This window comes from Canis lupus, chromosome 32, assembly GCF_048164855.1.
Source record: "Canis lupus baileyi chromosome 32, mCanLup2.hap1, whole genome shotgun sequence".
Classification (NCBI taxonomy): Eukaryota; Metazoa; Chordata; class Mammalia; order Carnivora; family Canidae; genus Canis; species Canis lupus.
This window is the reverse complement of record NC_132869.1, coordinates 21149501-21175400: the sequence shown is the minus strand read 5'-3', so window position 1 is coordinate 21175400 and position 25900 is coordinate 21149501. Positions and strand designations below refer to the sequence as shown.

The 25900-nt window shown below is 43.2% G+C and overlaps 1 long non-coding RNA gene and 1 pseudogene across 1 annotated transcript; one reads left to right on the top strand and one right to left on the bottom strand.

Moving 5' to 3' along the window:
* Positions 1–5720: 5720 nt before the first annotated feature.
* Positions 5721–17533, bottom strand: LOC140622803 (uncharacterized). The gene is made up of 3 exons (XR_012022466.1): positions 17286–17533; positions 8103–8260; positions 5721–6255 (listed from the first exon to the last, which is right to left on the bottom strand). It is a non-coding gene; the product is annotated as an uncharacterized lncRNA (long non-coding RNA).
* Positions 6508–10291, top strand: LOC140622802 (methylsterol monooxygenase 1 pseudogene; annotated as a pseudogene).
* Positions 17534–25900: the final 8367 nt, after the last annotated feature.

Genomic DNA, 25900 nt, shown 5'->3' with positions numbered 1-25900 from the left:
TGGAAGCCAGGAAACAATAGGGGGGAGATTCCATGGGACCTAAATAGTTCTCCCTCAGTTGTGCTGGGATTCCAGGAGACATTACGGTAGGAATTCTAAGCCCACAAAATTCTATATAAGTGATTATGGGGGCCAAGAAAGTCTGTGTGAGTGGGGGTACCCAGGAGACTGCACATTAGGTGATTTTACAGCCAGCATTGATTGTGGGGGCCCAGAGACTAGAGCTTTAGGTGATTTTGTGGAGTGAAGACACCCCTTTAGAAGAATGTTGGGAGCTTATAAAATTCTACCTTAGGTGATTGAGGAGAGCCAGGACATACTCCACCCCTGCTTAGTTGATTGTTGAGACAAGAAAGTCACCTTAGGCAATTGGCCCAGGGAGGGGGGGCATGCAGGTGCAGGAAACTGTAACTTAGAATATTGTAGGGGTCCCAGAAAACTTGACCTGAGGTAGTGTTGGGTACCCAGGAAACTCGACCTTAGTTCTCTGAGGTACACAGGGTCAACCCTTAGTGATTGAGACTGCCAAAAAACATCTGTCTTCAGAAATATTGAGGACCCTGGAAACTATACCTTAGGTATTTGGGGGAGCCAGGAACGTGTCCCTTATACAATTAGGGGAACCCAGGAAACTCAATTAGAAAACTATAGAGGCCAGGAAAATGCATCTTAGTCAATTGTATGTGGAAGCCAGGAATATATCTCCTGGTGATTTGGGGGCCTGAAATGTTCTACCTTGGGTGATCTGGGGGACTAGGAAACATACCCTTAGTTGATTAAGCCCTGGACTGTCCTCGGCTCCCATAATTGCCTCAGGTAGAATTTCTTGAGCCCTCCATAATCAACTAAGAAAAAGTATCCTGGGCCCCCTAGATTACCCAGGGCAGAATTTCCTGGGACCCCAAATCACAAATATATCGTGGCCCATACACACAATGAACTAAGGTATAGTTTTCACAATACCCCAATTTCCTAAGGTAGAATTCCTGGCAATGTACAAACCCCTAGGAGATAGTTTTCTGGTCTCCCCAAATCCTCTTAGGTACAATTCCTGCCATCACCTAGAATTTCCAGGGCCCTTGATATTTTAAATGTAGAATTTTTTTTAAGATTTTATTTATGCATGAGAGAAACACACACACACGGGGGGAGAGAGAGAGAGAGAGAGAGAGAGGCAGAGGGAGAAGCAGGCTCCATGTAGGGAGCCCAACGTGGGACTTGATCCCGGGTCTCCAGGATCAGGCCCTGGGCCGAAGGCAGCGCCAAACCGCTGAGCCACCAGGACTGCCCCCAAATGTAGAATTTTTAATGGGCTGTGAGATCACTAAAGCTTAGTACCCTGTCTCATTCAAAGACATAAGGCAGGTTTACCGAGCCCACACTGTTATAGGTACACGATCCTGGCCCCACACAGCCCTCTCAAATGTAAGATCCTGCCCCTCGCATGAGTGGATTCAACTAGGGAAGATTATTCTGGCTCCCACAATCACCTCAAGTACAGCTTCCCGTGCCCCACATTCAAAAAAGCTAGTTTCCTGGGCTTCCACATTCACCTACAGAAGATTCCTGGGACTACATAATCACAGAAAGGTCTCTATTAATGGTCCCCATCATCATCTAAGGTAGAGTTTCTTGATTCCAAAAGAACTCAGTTTCCTGGGCATCCAGAATCACCTAAAGTAAGTTACCTAGTACCACGCATCAACCTATGGAGTGTCCTTGGCCTTCCACCATCACCACAGCTAGACTTTATGGGGCCCCTTGCAATCGCCGAAGCTATATTTTCCTGGGACCCCCCCCCATTCACTGAAGCCAGAGTTTACTTGACCCCCTAAATCACATAAAGTTGCAATCATCCACCCCCCCCAAAAAATCATCTAAGCTCTAATTTCCTGGGCCCCTAGAACACCTAATGTAGAGATGCATGAGCACACACAACTACTGAGATAAAGAATACTGAGTCCCCACCATCACCTAAACTACAGTTTCTGGTATCCCCCCAACTATCACCAAAGTCACAGTGACCTTGGCATCCACAATCACCCATGAAAAAGTACCCTGATCTTTCATCATCAAAGGGTAGAATTCATGGACCAACCCCCCCATCCTCCCAGCACTTACCTAATGTACAGTTTAATGGGCAGCACAATCAACTAAGGAGTGTTTCCTGGACACTCACAATCACAAAATGTAGAGATACTTGCCCCCCCCCACCCAACCTCCCACCTAAAATCTAGTTTCAGGGAACTCTACCACCATCACCTAAGGCGGATGGTTTTAGGTGCCCACAATCATCAAATTGTGTTTCCTTGATGGCTGATATCAACCAACAGAGTGCCTGGGGCTCCCAAAATCCCGAGAGTGTTCAGACTCCCCAAATCACCTAAAGATAAGAATCCTGCCCTGCCATCACAAAAGTTTCTTGGGTCCTGAAGATCACCTAGAAGAGTGTTTTCTGGACCCCAGTGTCACCTAAGGAATAGATTCCTGGCCCCCCATTATCAATTAAGGGAGAGTTTCCTGGTTCTCTAGATGACTCAAGAATTTCCTGATACCCCCAAATCATTAGGGGATACATTCCTGACCCCCACACACCATCAACTAAGGTATGGTGGCCTGACCACCACAATCCCCTAGGTAGAAATCTTGGCCCCCACTATCCCCTGAGAGTTCCCTGGGCTCCCCAAATTGCCTAAGGCACACATTCTTGGGTCCCCTAAAACCTAAGGTTGAAATTCCAGGACCTTCAATATTTCCAAAGGTAGAATCGGGAGAGAGCTTGGCAGGGTGTGGAGTTGCAAAAATCACTAAGGTTTATTCCCTGTCTTCCTCAAAGACCTTGGGTCAAGTTTTCTGGCCCCCACAACCATCTAAGCTCTAGTTTTCTGCCCCTTTATCCCCGCCCCCACCCACCGCTCATGAAATATCCTAAGCTGCAGTTGCCTGGACCCCCTATAATTGGCGTAAGGTGAATGTTTTGGGCTCCAACAATTAACTAAGCTTGAGTATGTCCTGACTCTCCACAAAAATCACCTAAAGCTACAATCTCCTGGGCCCCCACAATCAATCTAGCAGCACCGGCTTGGATCCAATCACCTAACATTCAGTCTCCTCAGCCCCTCAGTTACCTAAACTAGAGGGACCTGGGCCACCACATCATCTAAAACACACCTCACTGGGCCCCCAACATCACTTCTAGACAGTTTCTAGACCTACAATTCCTAGGTTAATATTTCTTGGGGCCCCATAACACCTAAGGGAAAATTGCCTAGGTCTCACACAGTCACTAAGGTATGGTTTCCTGGCCCCCAAAACAGTTTTCTTGGCACCTTCAATCACCTAAGGTGGATGTTCAGAGGACTACAAACACATCAGGTATAGTGTTTGGGGCCACCTTATTCCCATAAGGTGCGTTATCTTGGCCATCCACAGTCATATAAGGTAGAATTTCTGGGGCCCTACAATCACCAAGGCCCCCACCGTTACCTAGGGTACATGATATTGGCTCTACACAGTCATCTTGGGTATACTATCCTAGCACTCTCATTCAAACTAAGGAAGATTATTCTAGATCTCACAGTCACCTAAGATATAGCTTCTTGTTCTCCCATAGTCACAAAAGCTAGAATTTCCTGGGCTGTGACATTCACCTATGGAAGATTCCTGGGACCCCCACATTCACATAAAGTCTCCATTAATGGCACATAATCACCTAAAGTAGATTTTCCTGGCTTCAAAATAACTCAGAGTTTCCTGGGCATCTAGAATTGCTGAAAGTAAGTTACCAGGTACCCCACATCAACTTTGGTAGTGTTCCTCACCCTCCACCATCACCTCAGCCTCAATTTCCTGGATGCCCACAATCACTCCAGCAAGTCTTTCCTGGGGCTCCCATAATCACTGTAGCTACATTTTCTGGACCACCTACAATAACCAAAACTAGTGTTTATGGGCCTTCTCAATCACCTCAGTGTGGGATCATCGGTCTCCAAAAATCATCTAAGCTCAAGTTCCTAGGCTCCTTCATCACCTAAAGAAGAGATTCATGAGCACACAACCACCTAAGTAGAGTGTCCTGGTATTCACAGTCACCAAAGTCATAGTGACCTTGGCACCCACAATTACCTATGAAAAAATAACCTGGTCCCTCATCACCAAAGCATAGAGTTCAACGCACCTATTTTCCCCACAATTACCTAAGGTACAGTTTCACGGTACATATTAGCTAAGTAGAGTTTTCTTGGCATGCACAATCACACGTTAGCATAGTTTCCTCATCCCTACAATCACCTAAGGTAGAGATACCCGTCATCCACCCAACCTCCCTCCACCCCCAGTAATCACCTATAATCCAGCTACCTGAGACCTGTTGGAGACTCCTGGGTGCCCACAATCGCTTAGGATTGTGTTCCACTTATGACAAATAACCTAGAGTTTTTTGGTCCTCCAATTCCCTAGGATAGTGTTCTTAGGCTCCCCCACCCCACTACCAGTCCCCTCAATCCTGACACTTGGGACGTCTGGATGGCCCAGCGGTTTGAGTGTCTGTCTTTGGCTCAGGGCGTAATCCTGGAATCTCAGGATCGAGTCCCACATTGGGCTCCCTGCAAGGAGCCTACTTCTCCCTCGGCCTGTGTCTCTGCCACTTTCTCTGTGTCTCTCATGAATAAATAAATAAAATATTTTAAAAAAGATCCTGGCCCTCTTCATATGGCTATAACTTTTTGGGCCCTTAATATCACCTAAAGGAGTATTTTCTGGGACCCCCAAAGTCATTGAAGGGAGCGATTCTTCCTTTCCCCACCCCAACATCACCTAAGTTAGAATTTCTTCTGTTTTTTTATAGTTAATTAAGGTGGAGTTTCCTGGGCTTCCCAGATCACCTAAAGTTGCTTGTTTTGTGTTCCCACAATCACCTAAAATAGAGATTCCTTCCCCCACCCCCACATCACTAAGATGAGTCCTCTGACCCTACATAAACTATGGTGGCATTTTCTTAGACAATTCCCTAAGGAAAAGCCTCCTTGGCCTGCACCATCACTTAAGGTAGACTTTCCAGGGCCCTAGAAACACCTATGGTAAAATCACTCTTGCCCCCTCTACAACCCAAGGTAAAGTATTTTGGGTCCACTATCACTGGAGGTGGAGTTCCTCGTAAAAAAAAAAAAAAAAAAAAAAAAAAAGGTCACTTCCAATTCCCCCTCCCCAACCCCTAGCAACCAGAACATCTACTCTGCCTCTATAGATAGGCCTATCTGGATATTTCATATAAACTGAATCACACAACAAATGGTTTTCTGTGTCTGATTTTATTTAGCGTATTTTCAGGATTTATCTATGTCCTAGCATGTATCAGTACTTTATTCCTTTTCATGGCTGAGTAATACTCCATTGCATGGTTATACCAAACTTTGTTTATCCATTCATCTGTTGGACATAGATGGTTTACACTTTTTGGATATAATGAATAATGCTGCTATGAATATTTTTTAACATTCTTTTACAAAGTTTTTGTGTGGACATATTTTCAATCCTCGAGTGTATTTCTAGGAGTGAAATTACAGGTCATATGGTAGCTCTATGCTTAACATTTTGAGGAACTGCCTGTTTTCCAGAGCAGTTGTACTCTCAGACATTCTCATCAGCAATGTATGAGGGTTCCGTCTTCAGGTGTATTTTTTTTTTTTTAAGATTTTATTTCTTTATTCATGAGAGGCAGAGATACAGGCAGAGGGAGAAGCAGGCTCCATGCAGGGAGCCCGACATGGGACTCGATCCCGGGTCTCCAGGATCATGGCCTGGGCTGAAGGTGGCGCTAAACTACTGAGCCACCCGGGCTGCACCCCCCTCCCCGCACCACACACACACACCCCTGGGCATCTAGGTTCTTCAGCTTTTAAACCTCAGGGTTTCAAAGGGGAAAGGGAGAGAACTGACCAAGGAGAATCTGGGGAAAACACACCTTGTGCCTTTAACATAGAATGGATGACCTGTGCCCCTTGCCCCTTACCCGGGGTGTCACAGAACCCACCCATCCTGACTTACCATCCTTGCAGCTGGAGGGTAGGGCACCTCTCCTAGACAAGGTTGAAGGTCAGCCGCTGTCATCCTCCCTCTGCCCCTACAGAGCCATGGGCGCTCCTATTAACCCACCACACTCAGCTGCGGTGCCTTAAGGCCTTCATCTGGATTTGTTTGCCTTTCAGCTGCTCAAGGGGTTTCTCTTTATGTTCAGCCACGCCTCTTTGAATCTCACTGAAAAATCAAAGGGATTGAAAATGAGGCGACTGGGTAGCTCAGTTGGTTAAGTGTCCACCTTTGGCTCAGGCCATGATCTCAGGGTCCTGGGATTGAGCCCCAAGTTGGGCTCCTGCTCAGCGGGGAGCCTGCTTCTCCTCCTGCCCCTGCCTCTGCCCTGCTTGTGCTCTCTCTGTCAAATAGAGTCTTTTTAAAAAAGTAAAATCAAACAAACAAAAAAACCCAAAGGAATTGAAAATGCTGGTGACCACAGTTTATAAAAACCTAGAACAAGGCACTTCTGTCCCCATCTAGTCAGGCATCCACTTAGCTACAACTTTCTAAGTCTGATCACCAATTTATAAGGTGATGATCCTGAGTCTGGTCTGGGAAGTGGCTCCCTCTGCAACACTAACATCACAGACCTACATTTTACCATCCTTCCTGAGCTCAACATCCCACTGAGGCCCCAGGCTTGGTAAAGCAGGTGCAGAGAACACAGCTGGTCACATCACCCAAGAGGGCCCTGACTGCAAGTCCACTGACCCCGTGGACCTCGGCACCAGGTAGGAAGCCATTTGCCTCCCACTGCACATTGACACAGCCGTGTCCACCCACTCTAGAACCCACCCGGTCCTGGGATTTTTCCCAGGACAGGATGAGAGGGCAAGCAGCAGAGATGCGTGGGATAGGTGGGTTGAATAAAAAGGAAAGAGAAGTCGAGAAGGAGGACCCTCTGGCACCATCACCTCTACCTTCTACGGCCTCCCAACAGCCCTCCCTCACATCTTTTCCATAGTCCCTTTTGCCCTGTGGATATTGAACCTAGTGCTATCCCAGCCTGAGCCTTCTACCTTGACGTTGGATGCTTATTTGTAACTACCTGAAGTCCTCTGCAATGATAACCCACACAAAGCACTTAGAACATTGCGATTATATCTCCATTTCTGATCTCAAGGCCAGCCTCAGAGAAATCTAGCAAAGCCTAGAGGGAGTTTATACTCCAGGAAGATGAAAGTCTCTATTTTGCTTACAACCAAGTTTCTCTCCTGTGCCTCAGGTAAGGGCACCCTATCACTGCCAAAACTACATCCTAAGAGTTGAGACCTGAGGCCATTGCTCTTGACTTGGGTTATAATGATAATGACCTTGATTTCTTGATACAGCCCTAGAAATCCTGGCATATCTTGCCTCCAAGTGTTTTCTGCATTTGATTTATGAAGAATGCCAAGTGGGACGTTGCTGCTGACCTAATGCTTGTCCATAAAATGTGTTCTTAAAAATCAGATGCAGACCTGGGGCACCTGGGTGGCTCAGTCAGTTGAGCATCCAACTCTTGGTTTAGGCTCAGGTCATGATCTCAGGGCTGTGAGATCGAGCCCGGAGTCAGGCTCCCCACTCAGCAGCAGGTCTGCTTGAGAGTCTTCCCCTCTGCATCTCCCCCAACTCATGTCCCGTTTCTCTCAAATAAATAGAAAATAAAAACTAGGATGCAGACCCGATGAATCATGAAGCCATCCTGCCTCTAAGACTAATAAAAAGTGGTCTGCCAGCCCAAATCCCCCTACCAAAGACAGGTAGGGGGCTGTAATGGGGTCATCAGGTATACTTATCATCTGCTAAAAAATAGTGATTTTAAAGGCTTGTTCTTAAGTGTTTGTGTTTTCAAGGGTCACTGACTAACTCATGGTCCAAACACCAGGTAAAGAGGAAATCTTCCAGCATTTGGTCTTCAGGAGGAGTTGAAAATGGAAAAAAAAAGAAGAAAGTAAATAAATCTGTGATCTGCACCCTGAAACCCTAATCTCATGTTGAAACCATGAAGACCACTGCTCTCCTGACCTAAGGATTGTAACGACACTGACCTTGACTTCTCCATGTAGCCTAGATAGCCTGGTCCAGTCCCGCCTCATGCTGGGTGTGCATGTCAGCTTCCACTTACGTCTTCCACATCACCTCCTCCTCCTGGAAGTGGGGCCAAACTCTTCAGTAGATCATGTGCCACTGATAAGTATCATATGAGCTGCATCAAAAGGAAATGTCAGGCTAATTTTAAAACATGTTCCTCAGGTGGTCATTAGGCCAGTTCTCAATCTTGTTACACATTAGAATCACCTGAAATACTTTAAAAACCTAGGGCTGCCCCTGCAGGCTCTGGAGATTCAGTTAGATTGGCTTAGATGAGGTGTGGCTTGAGCAGGTTCTAAAAGTTCTCCAAGTTCTCCATGAGATTCTAATGTGCAATTAACCTGAGTTGTGCAGTCAGGGCTGGGAATCACTGCATTAAATGGGAACCTGATAATTAACCTTTCAGGATGATGTGGTTCCATTTGTGTTCCACTAAGTTAATTGACCCAGGTAAGACTTTATTTGAATCTTAAGATGGGGTTCCCGCCACTCAGCCAGAATTCTAAGGCTTCCTGCAGAGATTTGAAAAATGGCAACAAATGAAAGTATCAGCATCTTTAGTTCAGCATCCTTGGCTGTGGAGTATGTAGATTCACTTTTACCTGAGAACCCTCTACAAGAACCATTTAAAAATGCTTGGAACTATATGTTGAATAATTATACAAAGTTCCAGATTGCAACATGGGGATCCTTGATAGTTCACGAAGTTCTTTATTTCTTGTTCTGTTTACCTGGATTTTTGTTTCAATTTATACCTTTCATGAAAAAGTACAAAATTCAAAAGGATAAACCAGAAACATGGGAAAACCAATGGAAATGTTTTAAAGTGCTTCTCTTTAATCACTTTTGTATCCAGCTTCCTTTGATCTGTGGAACTTATTATTTTACAGAGTATTTTAATATACCTTATGATTGGCAAAGAATGCCAAGATGGTATATGCTTTTGGCAAGATGCTTTGGCTGTGCGGTGATTGAGGATACCTGGCACTATTTCCTGCATAGGCTCTTGCATCACAAAAGAATATATAAATACATTCATAAAGTTCATCATGAGTTTCAGGCTCCATTTGGAATGGAAGCTGAATATGCACATCCTTTGGAAACTCTGATTCTTGGAACTGGATTTTTCATTGGAATCATGCTTTTATGTGATGTCATTCTCCTTTGGGCATTGGTGACCATTCATTTGATAGGAACTATTGATGTCCATAGTGGCTATGACATTCCCCTAAACCCTTTAAACCTGATCCCTTTCTATGCTGGTTCTCGGCATCATGATTTCCACCACATGAACTTCATTGGAAAGTATGCTTCCACATTTACATGGTGGGATAGAATTTTCGGAACAGACTCTCACTTTACTGCCTATAATGAAAAGATGAAGAAGATTGAGAAAAAGATGCAATAAATATCTCATCTCCACCATCCTGAAAGCACACACCTCCCTGAATTGAAGCGAATAGCTAACCTTGCTTCTGCGGAGCAGAAATAAACCTGTGTCTTGGCTGCTAAGTGATACAAAGAACATTAACAACCTTTAATTATCTTCCTAGCGGGAACTTTTTCTACTTTACATAAAAGTTCTGTATGTGTAGAAATAAGTAAATCTATAACGAAGTATGATTTTCGTGAGGAGGTTGTAGAGGCCGTGTTACTAACCTTACAGAATGGTTCTAAGTAATGGAAGAAGGATCAGTCTGTCTTTCCCCCGTAACAGCAGAGGCCTGAAGCTAAGATGGGTCTTTAAAATCTTGTAAATATATAGTGGCCATTTCAGTATCTCTTAGCAGGGTGTTGGCCTCATATTGAACTTTAAACATTTTCTAGAATTGGCCTAAACATCCAAGTATCATGGGTCGAACCATATCAATCGACAGTGAGTTCTTAGCCCACCCCAAGAACTTCCACTCTGGTCCTAAGCTGACTGGGTTGGGGTGATTCTCCTTCTTTGAGAAGCCCTTTCGGATGGCAATGTGCTACTGGTATCTATAAATTAAGATGTTTCCGAATTGTTGTAAATGGGATATTTTAGTCTAAAGGTTTTCGGGTTACTTGAATTTTTTTTTAAAAAATTGAGCTTTATTTCTGCTATTTACCCTTTCATTTTTGTATATCAAGTTTTCATTATACTTAAAACTGTATCTTGAAACATTGTGAACTGACTTGCTGTATTTGCACTTTGAACTATTGAAATAAATGTGATTTTTTTTTTTGGTCTGATAAAAAAAATCTTAAGATGGATAAAATAAGGATATCTACTTGAATTAGATGAGTGTCAACTTTCTTCTCTTTTTACTTTTTTGTTTTGAGGTTATGTATAGTGATGATTTTTTAAAATATTTTTATTTTTATTTATTCATGAGAGACACACAGAGAGAAGCAGAGACAAAGGCAGAGGGAGATGCAGGCTCCCTGCAGGGAGCCTGATGTGGCACTTGATCCGAGGACCCCGGGATCATGACCAGAGCCAAAGGCAGACACTCAACCACTGAGCCACCCAGGTGCCCCCATAGTGATAGTTTAAAGAGTCCAATAGTTCAATAAGATCTGTCAGAAAAACAACAGTCTCTCTTCCCTCTTCTTCCATTTCCCAGTCCCAGATACAACTTCTTTTAACTCTTTTAACCAATTCTTTTGATATTTGCCTCTGTATCTTTAAATAGAATGCTTGGATTACTACTTCATTTTCAGTTTGGGATATAAGCTATTGTCTTCATACCATGACTGGTGAAGACATATGTTCTTTATCCCTCATCTCCTGCCACACTAAGATTTCTGTCCCCTATCCAGCCCGATACAGTTATGCCATAATTTTATTTACATCAATGTTCATTTTTATGTTATTATGATTTTGTATGTCACTCAGAGCTGAGCCATGTAACAGGCTATGATTATTTTTCCTTTCTTGTACATTTATTTCCTTGAGTTAATCATGGTCTTAATTTTTTACTTGGCGACCTTTTATTAGCTGTTAATGAACTTTTCAGCAATCCATTCTTAAATTCTCCTCCAGTTGTTTAAATCTCTTCTCAAGGCATGTATTCACAGAAGGCATTTTATAAATCTCACCTTTCTGAGGAACTCTCTCCCAGAGCCTATGATCTGAGCAAATCTAGGCTTGTTGTCCTCCATGCCTGCTACACACTTGTCATCTTGCATTATCCCTTCAGTATCATCCTGGATTTTCTTCACTTTTCACCCCTGTTAGGTCTCCTGTTTCTGTATCCCTGCCTTTTTTCTTTTTTTTAATTTTTATTTATTTATGATAGTCACACACAGAGAGAGAGAGAGAGAGAGAGAGAGAGGCAGAGACACAGGCAGAGGGAGGAGCAGGCTCCATGCACCGGGAGCCCGACGTGGGACTCGATCCCTGGTCTCCAGGATCGCGCCCTGGGCCAAAGGCAAGCGCTAAACCGCTGCGCCACCCAGGGATCCCTTTTCTTTATTTTTTTAAAGATTTTTAAAAATGTATTTATTTATGAGAGACACACAGAGAGAGAGAGAGAGAGAGGCAGAGACACAGGCAGAGGGAGAAGCAGGCTCCATGCAGGGAGCCCGATGTGGGACTTGATCCCGGGACTCCAGGATCACACCCTGGGCTGAAGCCAGCACTAAACCACTGAGCCACCCGGGCTGCCCCCTGCCTTTTTTCTTTCTTGCTTTACTCCCCCATTTTGCTGAAACACATCCTCCAGTAACTTCCTGAGAAAGTATGAGAAATAACAAGAAGCCTCACATGTTTGAAAATGTCTTTATTTCACCTTCACAGTAGACTAATACTTTGGGCATAAGTTCTAGATTGTAAATTATTTTCACTCAGAATTTTATTTTACATTTTATTTTATTTTATTTTATTATTATTTATGAGAGACACAGAAATAGAGGAAGAAACATATGAAGAGGAGGAGAAGCAGGCTTCATGAAGAGAGCCTGATGCGGGACTCGATCCTGGGACTCCAGGATCATGCCCTGAGCCAAAGGCAGATGTTCAACCGCTGAGCCACCCAAGTGTCCCTTCACTCAGAATTTTAGAGGTATTCTTCCATTTTCTCTCTCTTTTTTAAAGATTTATTTATTTGACAGAGAGAGAGCACAAGGAGGGGGGACAGCAAGCAGAGGGAGAGGGAGAAACAGGCTCCCCACTGAGTAGGGAGCCCAATGTGGGGTTCAATCCCAGGACCCTGAGAACATAACCTGAGCCAAAGGCAGATACTTAACCGACTGAGCCATCCCCAGGCATCCCATGTTCTCTATTTTCTTCTAGCTTCCACTGTTAAAAGCATTCTTCCAATGTTAACTTCCAGTGTTGGTTCCTGATCCTTTTTTTGGTAGACTGTTTTTTGTTGTTTTTTTTTTTCCTTTCTCTCTCTAGAAGCCTATAGGATCTCCTCTTTGACCCAAGGGTTCTGAAATTTCACAACGATATATGATATTCTTTTTTTTTTAAGATTTTATTTATTTATTCATGAGAATACACAGAGAGGAGAGAGAGAGAGAGAGAGAGGCAGAGACACAGGCAGAGGGAGAAGCAGTCTCCATGCAGGGAGCCTGACGTGGGGACTCGATCCCGGGTCTCCAGGATCACACCCTGGGCTGCAGGCGGCACTAAATCGCTGAGCCACCAGGGCTGCCCCAATATATGATATTCATCCATGTGCTAGGCACTTAGGTGAGACTTTTTACCTGGAAACTTAAGTCCTTCAACCCTGAGATTTTTTTTGAAGCATTTTATTGCTGATGCCATCCTCTCTGCTTTTCTGTTTCCTGCTCCCAGAACTCCTAATGTTTGGATGTTGAACTTCCCTGATGCCATTTACTTTTCCAAATACAGCTGGAAGAGTTTCATTGTAGACACTGTAGGACTAACCCAGTCCCACTAACCAACTTCCTTCTTTCCTGGGCTGTAAGTTTAGAATGGGAAAAGCTAAATAGTTGCTTTCCCAGCTACTCTTGCAGCTAGAACTCACCATGTGACAAAGTCCTGGCCAATGAGATGTTCGCAAAAGTGTTGGAAGGTTCTGGAAAATCTTGTTCTTTCCTAACATTAAAGCACAGACAATGCTAGCATGGCTCCTCTCCCTTCTCCCCACCTTGAATATGGAGTCATATGGATGAACATGGAGCTCAAGAGTTATCTTGAAGTCATGAGGAAATGGCAAAACAATCACAGATGTTATCCATAATATTTTTATATCAACCACTGAACCAATTCCAGAAGCTCCATGTCTCCTAAATGTTTGTTACATGAGAAAAATGAGCATTTCTTAAGCCTCTATAGGTTAGTTTTCTTGTTACTTGCAGCCAAATTTATTCCTGATAGATTCCTGCTAACTATAGACACTTACTAAATATTTGTCTGGATGAATTTTACAGAGAGTATGAGAGATTTGAGCCCATGGATGTCATATGTAAAATGTTTTCCTAAGAGACAAAACAGTAAATAAACAAACAAACAAATAAAAGGAAAGTGCCCAGGTCTCTCTTGGTGTCTTCAGAACAACTGTAGAAAAAGGTTAGGAGGACCAACAGGAAATTTTCTTTCAAGTAGGCAGAGAAAGATACCAGATGAGTCTGGGGAGAATGGCAGGATAGCAATGTCATGGCAGGGAAAGAGCACATAAAACCCCACTGCACACACACACACACACACAGACACACACACACACAAAAATTTCTCTTCACAGGCTTAGAGAGTCACAGTATTTGGACAACAAGGGTGTTACTTGCAAAGCAGCAAGAGAGGAAAAAGACCCAAAATGTCTGGCGAAGGAACACTTTGTTTTATCTAAAATACAGTCCTAACCATTTGTTCTTCTTGCCTTATATGTATGTTGAACCAAAATAATTACTCTGTAATTTGTGCTCCCAAGGCAGACCTTCCAGTGTTTTAACAGGAAGAAGTAGAATCGCATAAAAAGTAAAGCTCAGGGGATCCCTGGGTGGCTCAGCGGTTTAGCGCCTGCCTTCGGCCCAGGGCGTGATCCTGGAGGCCCGGGATCGAATCCCACGTCAGGCTCCCGGTGCATGGAGCCTGCTTCTCTCTCTGCCTATGTCTCTGCGCCCCCCCCCCCCCGTGCGTATGACTATCATAAATAAATAAAAATTTAAAAAAAAGTAAAGGTCATGTCATTCTAAAAACTAGACTCTAAAGTTTTTTAGAAAGAAATGTTTTTCAGCATGATTTTAATTGTGTTTCCATTACCCAAAAAATCAAGGGGCTAAAGCAAGAGTAAATTTGATTTAAAAGATATGTATTAGGCACCAGTTGCATATCCAGAAAGGACCCAACTTGGCTATGACATTAGTTTCCTGCTGACAAGTCAGGCAGGGTCAGATAAAGTGAGGTATCATCCACCACAGGATTCTTCTGCACCTTTAGGAACTAGAGTTTGCCCCACTGGAAACAGATCATTTCTCAGAAATGAGATTTCAAGAGAAAGAAGTTGGCTTTGCTGTGGTTTGATGGCTCTGACCACAGTTTTTACCACAGCTATTTCTATTTTTGAAACCTGCTTTCCAGTAACTATGAGCAGACCTCAAGTCTGGCAATTGTCCAGAAGGCCTTCAACCACAGAGACCCTTCTGCTGAGGCCCAGGGCGTGTTCCACAAGTAGACGGAAGGTGGGGGGTGGGATGGATAAAGGAGGGGGCCAAAGGATAGCAAGTGGAATTGTGGGGGAGAGGGTACTTCTTGGGCGAGGGGCATCTTGGTAACCTGGTACAGGCTGAGCCACAGTGTGGGGCTTGCCAGCATCTACACTACCCGAAGAGGGCACTCAGATACAGCCCTGCTGTCCACCTGTGACCCAGTACAACTTCCTCATGGGACCTGAACATATGAGAAGAGATTTTTGAACAGTAACTCTTAGTAACCCTGGCTCCTCTAATGAAGAAGTATCCTCCTTCATCAGGGTCACTTAACTATTGTTTAAGAGGGTCCCTTTGTGGTGAGGCGCAGTGATGACTTGCCCTAGGAGCCCTGTATGTGCAGAGGCAGGAAAGTTGCCTCAACCTCAAGACTCACAAAATTGGTCTTCTTGGGACCCAGGGTGGTTGGTTTGCCCCATCTCTGCTCCCAGAGGAAAGAACAGGGAGCTCAGAGGTGCACACATCCCACAGTGGTCACTGCTTCCTCTGGCTTATTCTATTGAACAGAATTGAAATTCCCTCTCATCCGCCTCTCTCTTTCTGTGTCTCTCATGAATAAATAAATAAAATCTTTAACAAAAAAAAAAAAAAAAAAAAGAAATTCCCTCTCAGCCTTAGCTCCTTACTTGTTAAAGCTAGTTTTTCACTTATGTATTTAACTTTATTGTAGTTGCGTCTCTGCAATTTTTTACAACTTGGTCTTTTTATACTCAGTTTTCAAACTCCCAACCTAAATAACAACTTGTTGGTGGCACCAGGGTGGCTTACTTGGTTAAGCGTCTACCTGTGGCTCAGGTCATGATCCTGTGGTCCTGGGATCAAGCCCTGCATCGGGCTCCCTGCCCAGTGGGGAGCCTGCTTCTCCCTTTCCCTCTGCCCCTCTCTCCTGCTCATGATCTCACATGCTCTCTCTCTCTCTCTCTCTCTCTCTGATAAAAAAAAAACTTGAAAAATTTTAAATAACAACTTGTCTTTAAAAATATATTTAACTGGGTGTTATTCTGTGTGTTGGCAAATTGAACACCAATATAAAATAAATTTATTATTAAAAAAATAAAAAATAAAATAAAAATATGTTTAAAATAATAGAAGGAGGGGTGCCTGGTTGGCTCCGTTGGTTGAGCAGCTGCCTTTGGCTCAGGTCATGATCTTAGGGTCCTGAGATAGAGCCCCACATCGGGCTCCCCACTCGGTGGGGAGTCTGCTTCTCCCTCTCCCTCTGCTGTTCTCCTTGCTTGTGCTCTCTTGCTCACATCCTCTCTCTCAAATAAATAAGTAAATAAAATCTTTTAAAATAAAACAATAGATGTATAAATAATTTATACTACTTCAATCCTGTACAGACATTTTAAATTATAATTGTCATTTTACAATTCCTGGAGGGAATAGAAATTGGCACAGCCACTTCTTATTTTATTATTTTTAGATTTCTATTATGGACAATTCCAAAAATACAAATTTAGAGGAAATGACATAATGAATCCTCACATACCCAATACCTGCTTTATACCCTTTTCTCATAAGCAAATCCTAGCTTCTCCATACAAGCTCCTGAGTTCTCTAACACAAACATAGTCACCTTCACATGGTCCTGCTTTAAAAAAAAAAAAAAAAAGATTCTATCTATTTATTTAAGAGAGAGCAAGAGTGAGGTAATAGATATATCCAGAACAAACAGGGGAAGCAGCAGACGGAGAGGGAAACGCAGGCTCCTCACTGAGAGCCCAACGCAGAACTTGATCCCAGGACCTCAAGACCATGACCTGAGCCAAAGGAGATGCCCAACCAATTAAGCCACCCAGGTGCCCCTGGTCCTGCTTTTTTTAGGACAAGACATTCCAAGTTCATCCTGTACTTTTGCTGTCCTAATGGAATCAGCCATTTCATTTAAATAAATAGTATTTAGAGATCCCAATTTGGGTTCTCAGGGTAAGAATGATCTTGAGCTGGTCACTGTTTCTAAGTTACAATGCCTACTTTCACATTCTTTTCTTTAAAAAAGGAAAAGATTTTATTTATTTAGTTGAGAGAGAAAAAAAAAAACATAAGCAGGGGAAGAGGGAGAGGGAGAAGCAGGTCCCCACTGAGGAGGGAGCCAGATGTGGGGCTCGATCCCAAGACCCTGGGATCATGACCTGAGCTGAAGGCAGATGCTTAAGCGACTGAGTCACCCAGGCTCCCCTCCTACTTTGGCATTCTTTTCTGGCTCTTTTAAACATCTGGACTCACATAACTACTCTAGGTCACACTTGACATTGACTTCACTTAGAGTAAGGATCCCAAGGACAGGAAACACAGCACACCAGCCGAGCAGTGACAGGCATTTCTCTAGGCATTCCACTCCCTGCCCTCATTGGTCATCAAGAGATGCAGACTGCTGGTTGACCCATGAGCTTGACTGGGAAAATCAGAGGCTCCTTACCACCACTCACCCTCTCCATTAATCTATCCCCAACTCCACCTCCAGTCCTTGGAATGTATGTTCTGCTTACCCTTCCCACAGTGGGAGCTATTCCAAGGACGTATCCTTGAGAGAGTAAGGTGTGGGGACCATCTGGACCGTGCGTGTAACTGAAGCCAGTCAAGGCAGCAGGGTCCAGCACTCCGCCTGTGCACAGTGACAGTTTGTGTAACGAGCTGCCGTCTCTGGAGTCCACCGTGGCTGTCCTAGTGTCTGGGTCTGTGGCATGAGTTTTGGGCTCTGGTAACAGAGACTTCCCCATTCCTGCCCAAAGCAGAAGCTGGTTCGCCACTGTTCCCACAAATCCGTGACTGTTCCATGTTCTTTCACTAAATTCTTTATTGTTCTCTCTCTCTCTCTCTCTCTCTCTCACACACACACACACACACACACACACACACACACACAAAGGCGTCTGTATAAACTTTTAAGATTCTGGTAGGTAAAGATCTGCTCATCTTGCAGCCACATAAGACAAGCCTCGTAAGTAAGTTCTCTTGATGAAACTGGCCACCTGCTGGCCCGGAGTGGTCTGCCTCCTTCTCCAATTTGCCCTTGCCCTCTGTGTACAGGGACCAGTTTGTGAACCCCCCTCCCCAACAGTTCCCATCATAGGGTTGCCAGCTAAAACACAGGATGCCCAGTTAAGCCTCAATTTCAGATAAACAATGATTAAAAACCTCTTATCCCAATTAGGAACCAATATCTCTAGCAACAGTTCTATAGGACAAGCTTGTTCCCATGTCCCAACAAGGGACATGCCCAGTTCCAAGTCATGATTCTCAGGGAACCCCCAAACCATAGCTTCCCACTAGGTCTTTCTAATTCATTCACTGTCCTCACTGTCCAGATACAGCGCACCATTTTTACCACAAGCCATGTTGCCTAGTAACGCAGCTGACATTCCACTCTTATCAGATTCCCAGGAGAACAGAGCTATAGAAAGTAAACTCCATGGAGAATGAGAAATAATTTTTTTTTAGCCCTGTATATATACAGGCCTTTTTTTTGGTGGTCAGAGCTAGGACAATATACAAAGATAGACACAGATTATAGAGGAAAAGGAAAGACTCAGTTTTCCACCTAGGGAGAAAACCCAGTTCTTCCTTATTATATCTTTGTTTTCTGTGTGTTTCCTTTCCTACTCACGTGAAACACTTCACTCCTGACACTTCTGGTCGCGAAGTATCTGGAGGTTATTCATCACACCAAGCAATTCTCTGCAACACCAACTGGGTGTCACAGAGTCCAAATCAATTCAGACACTATCTACCTGAAGATAGTGTCAGATCCCACAGATTAAGGGCTCAGTCCCATAAGATTGTCTCCCCACCCCATACACACATGCACACATACACAAGCACATGCATGCGTGCATGTGCACACACACACACACACACACTTTTATGCCATTTGCAAGCCCTGATAATCACCTCCTGACCAACCTACAGATCAGTTAGTTCCAATAAGCTATAGATCAGAGGTTCAAATGACTCCCTCCTTGGGTTCAATTAATTTGCTACAACATCTCGCAGAACTCAGAGAAACATTTTACTTACTAGATTATCAGTTTATTATGAAAGGACATAACTGAGGAACAGCCAGATGGAAGAAATACATAAAACAAGGTATGGAGAAGGGACAGGGGAGCTTCCATGGCCTCTTGGAATGCACCATTCCCCCCACTTCTCCACATGTTCACCAACCCTGAAGCTCTTTGATCCCCATCCTTTGGGGTTTTTATGGAGGCTTCCTTATACAGGCATAACTGATTAAAACATCGGTCACTGGCAATCAACTCAACCACCCAGCCCCTCTCCCCTCTCCTGAGGTCAGGGGGTGGGACTGACACACTTCCAATCCCCGTCACATGATGGATTCCCCTGGTCCCTATTTTTAGGTGGGGTCCAAGAGTCACCCAATTAACATAACAAAACACACCTTTAACCCTCTCATCTCTTAGGAAATTTCAAGGGCCCTAAGAACTCTGTGCCAGAAATGGAGACAAAGAGCAAATGTATATTTCTTGTTATAAATCACAATATCAGAGAGAGAGAGAGAGAGAGAGAGATGATAAAGATAATTCATAAATATAGAGATTAATAAATATGGATAAATAAAACACATTATGGGTTCATATTGATACTTCCAATTCCAATACAGGATTATAAGGTTGTTATATTGATCTTTATTTCTTCCTTCTTTCTCTCATGCTAAAAACCCCAGTCCTCAACACAGAAACACTTATTTACTTTTTCATATAATATATCCAACAATCTTGGGGCACCTGGTTGCTCAGTCACTTGAGTGTCTGCCTTCAGCTCAGGTCATGATCCCAGGGTCCTGGGATCAAGCCCCACGGCGGGCTCCCTGCTCAGTGGGGAGCCTGCTTTTCCCTCTCCCTGATACTTGTGCTCTCATTCTGTCTCTCAAATAAATAAATAAATTCTTTAAAAAAAATACATATATCTATATCTATATCTATCTATCTATATATATATATATATATATATACACACAACAGTCTTGAGATAAGAGTATCAAAGCTATCACTAAAAATATGATTACTGAAAACAGCTTAGGATATTTTTGTGACTCTTTTTGTTCTTAAGGATATATAATCAAATAACTGTTTTAAAGTCACTAGGAAAAAAATAATAAAGTCACTAGGAAGGGGGGCACCTGGGTAGCTCAGTCAGGTAAGCACCTGCCTTCAGCTCAGGTCATGATTCTGGGGCCCTGGGAGGCTGCCCTGCCTCTCTCTCAAATAAAGACAATCTTTAAAAAAATAAATAAATAAAGTCACTAGAAAGAGATCTTCTTTATACAGTTTATACACTTCTAAAGAACTATAACTGATACAAAGTTCACGTTGCTTTTAATTGTTTAAGGATTTTTTAAAATGTTCTATACTTCTACATTTTCATGGTTCCAAAGCCAAAACTACAAAGTCTGTTCAGAGAATTCTAGCTTCTATCCTTGATCCTTTGCTCTATCCTTTTCTTTTCCTGTAGGTAATAATTTATTTTTACCTTATGGTTCATCCTTCCTTTGTGATTTTTTTTACTGTAGTTTTACTCCCCCTCTTAGGAAAAAAGTGGTATATTATGTAATTCTCTACTTGACTTTTGTTTTTCAAATGTGATTTTTAATATAAAAGCTTTATTGAGATCAATTCACAATTCAACAATTTGAAGTGTACAATTCCCTGGTTTTTAGTATATTTGAAGGGTTGTGCAACCACAATCAATTTTAGAATATTTTCATGCCTCCAAGAAGAAACCATGTATTCATTAGCAATCACCCTTCTTTTCCCAACCCCAGCCCTAGACAACCACTAATCCACTTTCTCTCTTTGGAACTGCCTGTTGTAGATATTTCATATAAATGAAATCATACAGTATGTGACCTTGTGTCTGGCCTCTTTCACCTACCAAAATATTTTCAACATTTATCCACACTGCAGCACGTATCAGAGCTCCATTTAATTTCATTGCTGAGTAACATTCCGTTATATGGAAATACCATGCTTTATCCACTTTATCTTGCTTTTACCATTTTTCCATTTGGAGACCACCCTATGGTATTAAACTGAGTTATTCATCCTTAGCATACTCTAGTGCAGATTTGCCATAGTTGATTCAACAAGTTCCCTATGGATGAGTATGCAAGTTTGTTTCTAGTGTTTTATAAATAGTAGTGCAAGAATCTTTCTGCTTACATCTCTCTGGGGGGCAATGGAAAGCTGATTCACACCTTACTATGTCCTTAAGTTTCCTTGCCTGTTCGATGATAATGACAGATGGGCTGGCCTCAGCAACTGCTAAGGAGCCTTTTAGCTTCAAAGATCTCTGATCCAGGGAGACTGACATTAGCATTCTTTGGGCTTCTGGGGGTTGAGATGGTGGCTGACTCCTTTCTATGGCAAGCACAGAATACATAGTCTTCATTTGTTCTTGTTTGGGTAGTCTTTGTTTATTTCCACAGGACCAATGGGAGCATTTTTATACTAAGGAATTCCTGGAGTTTAAAGCTCAGGGACCATTCTCACACCTGAACTTTCCCCTGAGGACCAAATGCTTGCTTTTGTAGAAATAACCAAAGACCTGTGGAATATCAGTGGCAATCCCCACTACTTTCCTTTAGACAAAATCTCAACTTTGAAAGTGGGTGTTCTCGGGTACCATAGCTAGGAAAGAGTGGCTCACTGTTGTCTAACAGAGAGCAAAGGCGAGAGTAGGACACTAGAAAACCAGAAGGAGCATCACCTGGGAAGGAGAGCAAGTGACGTGACAACCTCGCACAATATTTCTCTACTAGATGCACATTCCCTTATTCAAGCTGAGGGAGTCAGTGAAGGAGGGACAGACCTGTAGCTCTGTTCCTGGTCCCCAAGACTCTGGGATTGTCCCCTCAAATGCCTGGAAGGCCAGGCGAGAAAAGAAATAAGTGATCCAGGGAACACATAAATTATCTGAAAGGGGCAGCAGTTCCCCCCAATTTTTGCCAGGTGAACGCCTCCAGCTTCTCTTGTTCTTTTCCAGAAAAGTTGGAAATCTACATTTTTATGTGAAATGTTCTGATTTATTCCCAAGTTTTGCAAATGTGTTTGGGAGTCCTACCCAAATCTCTGTGAAAACGAGAGAAGATGAAGGGAACTGACCCAGTTGAGGATTTAACTCAGGAAATCCATGTGGGTGTGTCCAAACTCACCACCCCTCCTGCAACCAGAGGCACACCAAGGGCTTAGAAAGGCGGACGTCCCACCTGCCCACCCACCCACCATTTAGTCTCCAAGAGCTCCAGAGGACTCTCCAGAGCTACCACCTGACACTTCTTCACCTTTGCTTCCTTATCTTTAAAAGGGAGAGAATAAAGTCAATGACCGTAGCCCTGAGCTACATGTAATTTGCACAATGCAGCGCAGATGGGAAGTGTCATCAAGCCTGAACATGTTCAGAAGTAATTGCATTGAATCACCTCCTTGGTTCATTAAAATTTTGGGAAATGGAGAGTAGATAAAAATGTTCTTGAAAGATGAGAAATTTGAAAAAAAAAAAAACAAGATTAAAAGTATTATAATGCTACAATAATCAACACAGTATAGTACTAAGGTCATAACAAACTAGCAAATTGATAGCTATCCCAAGAATAAATCCTAATATACTTATGTACTTTATATATTATAATGAAATAATTTAAAAATCTATCAAAAAAAGATATTATTCCTTTAATAAATATTATTGGAATCCCCCCCAATCATTTGGGGGGAATAAACTGGCTGAGGTAGCCATCTTATACCACATGATATATCATGATCAATTTAAGAATTAAAAAACTGGGCCACAAAAGAACTTTCTCTGCATTTAGAACAACTTCCAAAGCACCAAAGCAGCACATTACGTACCAAAGAAAGATACTGATGGATCAAAGCACAAAAAGACTTTTAACTCCTAGGGTTTTTTTTTAAAGCCATAATTAAATTTGAAGTGAAACAATAATCTGGGCAAAATAGAAGTGACAAATATAACACAGGGTACTACCTAAAGACACAGACATTATTATCAGTATTAAACACAAAGCTCTCACATAGTTCAATAGGAAAACAAATCCCCCTAAATACATAAATTGACATTTCAAGGGGAGGGAAAAAAATCAAATGGACAATACCTGTGACAATTTTGATGACTTCTTTAGAAATCAGAGATATGCATTAAAATGAGATATAAATTTTCTTTGCTTGGAAGTTAGCAGAGATTAAGAAGAGGATCTATCCAACACCAGCATAATTTGATATAAGCATCGTGGAAAACAACTTGGTATTGTCATCAGGAAAGCTTTAAATCTTACCACCTTATAATTCAGAAATTAACCTTTTAGGAAGGTATTCTAAGAAAATAATAAGAGATAGCAAAAGATATTTGAGTACAAAGAGGTCTATCGAAATATTGTTTATCATGATAGAAAATTATATCAGCCTAAATGACTTATAGCAGGGGAATGATTAAATAAATGATGAAATAGCTATAAAATGGAACAGGATACATTTTTGTTTATTATGTACATTTACAACTAATTTTCAGTAATAAAAAATAGAGGATATAATCTTGAGGCACTTTCCACAAAGATTTATGAAGCACCTACTATGTACGGGGTACTGCTTTAGGCACTTGGGATACATCATTGAGCAAAACTGAAACGATCCTGTCTTCTTGGAGTTCACACTGAGGGTGTGAGGGAGACAATAAACAATAAAAGGTTAAAGGTGCTGTGCTGAAGGAAACAAAATAAGAGCAGGGTAAGAGGGACACAAAGACTTGAAGGCATAGAATTTAGCCACACTGGTATCAAGAGGAGTACATCTATGTACAAAAGAGACCTATATCCTCACCTGTTAAATGTATATTTTAATACCCATATTATATATATATATATTTTTTAAGGTTCATTTATTTATTTCAGAGCAAGAGAGAGTGCACGAGTAGGGGGGTGGGGCAGAGGGGGAGAGAGAGTGAGAGAGAGAGTAAGCAGACTCCCTGCTGAGCACAGAACCCTTGTGGGGGCTCTATCCCAGGACCTCGGATCGTGACCTGAGCAGAAACCAAGAGTTGGACGCTTAACTGACTGAGCCACCCAGGTGCGCCTATATTTATCCTTAGGTTGATTCTTTACATAGCTCATATATTAAAACAAACAAACACCAAAATATCAATAGTGGCTATCTGTGGAAGATAGGATTGTGGTGATCTTTTATTATATTGTTTATAGTTTGCTGTATTTGCTAATATGAGTAGGCCCAGTTTCATTATCAGGAATGAAACTATATATGATGTTACATGTCTTAAAAAGCGCAGTTCCAGATGACTGGATGGCTCAGCAGTTGAGCCTCTGCCTTCGGCTCAGGTGGTGATCTCAGGGTCCTGGGATCGAGTCCTGCATCAGGCCTCCATGCTTCTCCCCCTGCCTGTGTCTCTGCTTCTCTCTGTCTCTTATGAATGAATGAATGAGTGAATGAATTAAATTAAATTAAAAATAAAAAGTGCAGTTCATCTACCCATTCCCTACCCAGGAAGGGTTTCCAGAAGAGGGCAAGGTGTAGTTTAAAGGTGGTCTGGTGTCTGACCTTTCCGAGGAGACAGCGTTCCTCCACAAGAGGGCGCCTGGCTTTCGGGTAAGGAGCGGGTGGAGACCCGAGTTTGGAGTCGGATTTGAAGGGAGCCGTGTGTAAAGCATCAATCTTACCTATTTCCACGTCCACACCTCGGAACCATGCCCAGCGTGGCTCAAAAGCCCTTGGCACTCGAAGGCCTGGCTCCTGGGTCAGTAATAATGTCAAAGTCCATTTCCCCCGAAACCAGTTAGTACATACAGTTTAGCAAGACTTGGCCTCAGCCAGTACAAGTGGGAAGAGCATGTTCCTTGCCCTCGGGAGTGAATAACCAAATGTAGGACCTCACTGACCTGATTCCCTCGTTCTCTCTCCATCGTATTCATACCCACGCGATGACATACCTGATCCCAACGACGGGGGGGCTTGTTCTGCCCTTCCCTGAAGTGGTGCACAGAAGGCTCCACTTTAGATAACTCCTAGAGGTGGCTGGCGCCCAGATGGTGCCACTTATGGATAACCACACTACCATATCCCTCACTGCATAAAAGCTGGGGATTAGGGTCCATTGGGGGGAGCGGTTGGGGGCGAGGGGAAGAAGGGCTGCATCGTGTCCTGGGCTGTGCACCTGCCCCTGTCAGTAAGTCACGCTGAATAAAACTGGGTGTAAATGGTATAGAGTGGCTTGTATTGTTTTTCAGTCTCCAGGTGTCTTCTCAGTCCAGGATGCGTCTACTGTCCCTCCTGCAACTTTTTTTTTTAAGATTTGTATTTATTTATTTATTCATGAGAGACACAAAGAGAGAGAGAGAGGGATCCCTAGGTGGCGCAGCGGTTTGGCGCCTGCCTTTGGCCCGGGGCACGATCCTGGAGACCCGGGATCGAATCCCACGTCGGGCTCCCAGTGCATGGAGCCTGCTTCTCCCTCTGCCTGTGTCTCTGCCTCTCTGTCTCTCTCTGTGTGACTATCATGAATAAATAAATAAAATCTTTAAAAAAAAAGAGAGAGAGAGAGAGAGAGAGGCAGAGACACTGGCAGAGGGAGAAGCAGGCTCCATGCAGGGAGCCCAATTTGGGACTCGATCCTGGGACCCCAGGATCACGCCCTGGGCCGAAGGCAATGCTTGACCACTGAGCCACCCAGGCGTCCCCCCTCCTCCACCTTCTAACAACAAACCCAAGAGAACTAACTCAGTTCCTTTTTCCCAGTGGGACCGCTGGGGGAGAAAAAGGAGGTCTGTAGAGCAAGAGAAGATCCAGCAGAGATCGATCAATGCAGAAGCAAATGTGAATCAACGGGATGCTCTCCCACGCTGGAAAGATAGGCGCATAGAGCAGGGAAAGGCAGGTGGAGAGGGCAAGAGAGGTAGAGGCACAAGTAACACTGCAAAAAGCCATTGACCTGGATGGTGCTGGAGATTTTGCAACCTAATGACCCCCGGTTATCAGAAATTGTACCCCTGGCCCCCAGTCTCTTAGCAAACCTGACCTACATGAAACCAAAGAGCAAAGAGACTGTCCATAGCTCAAGGCGCTGA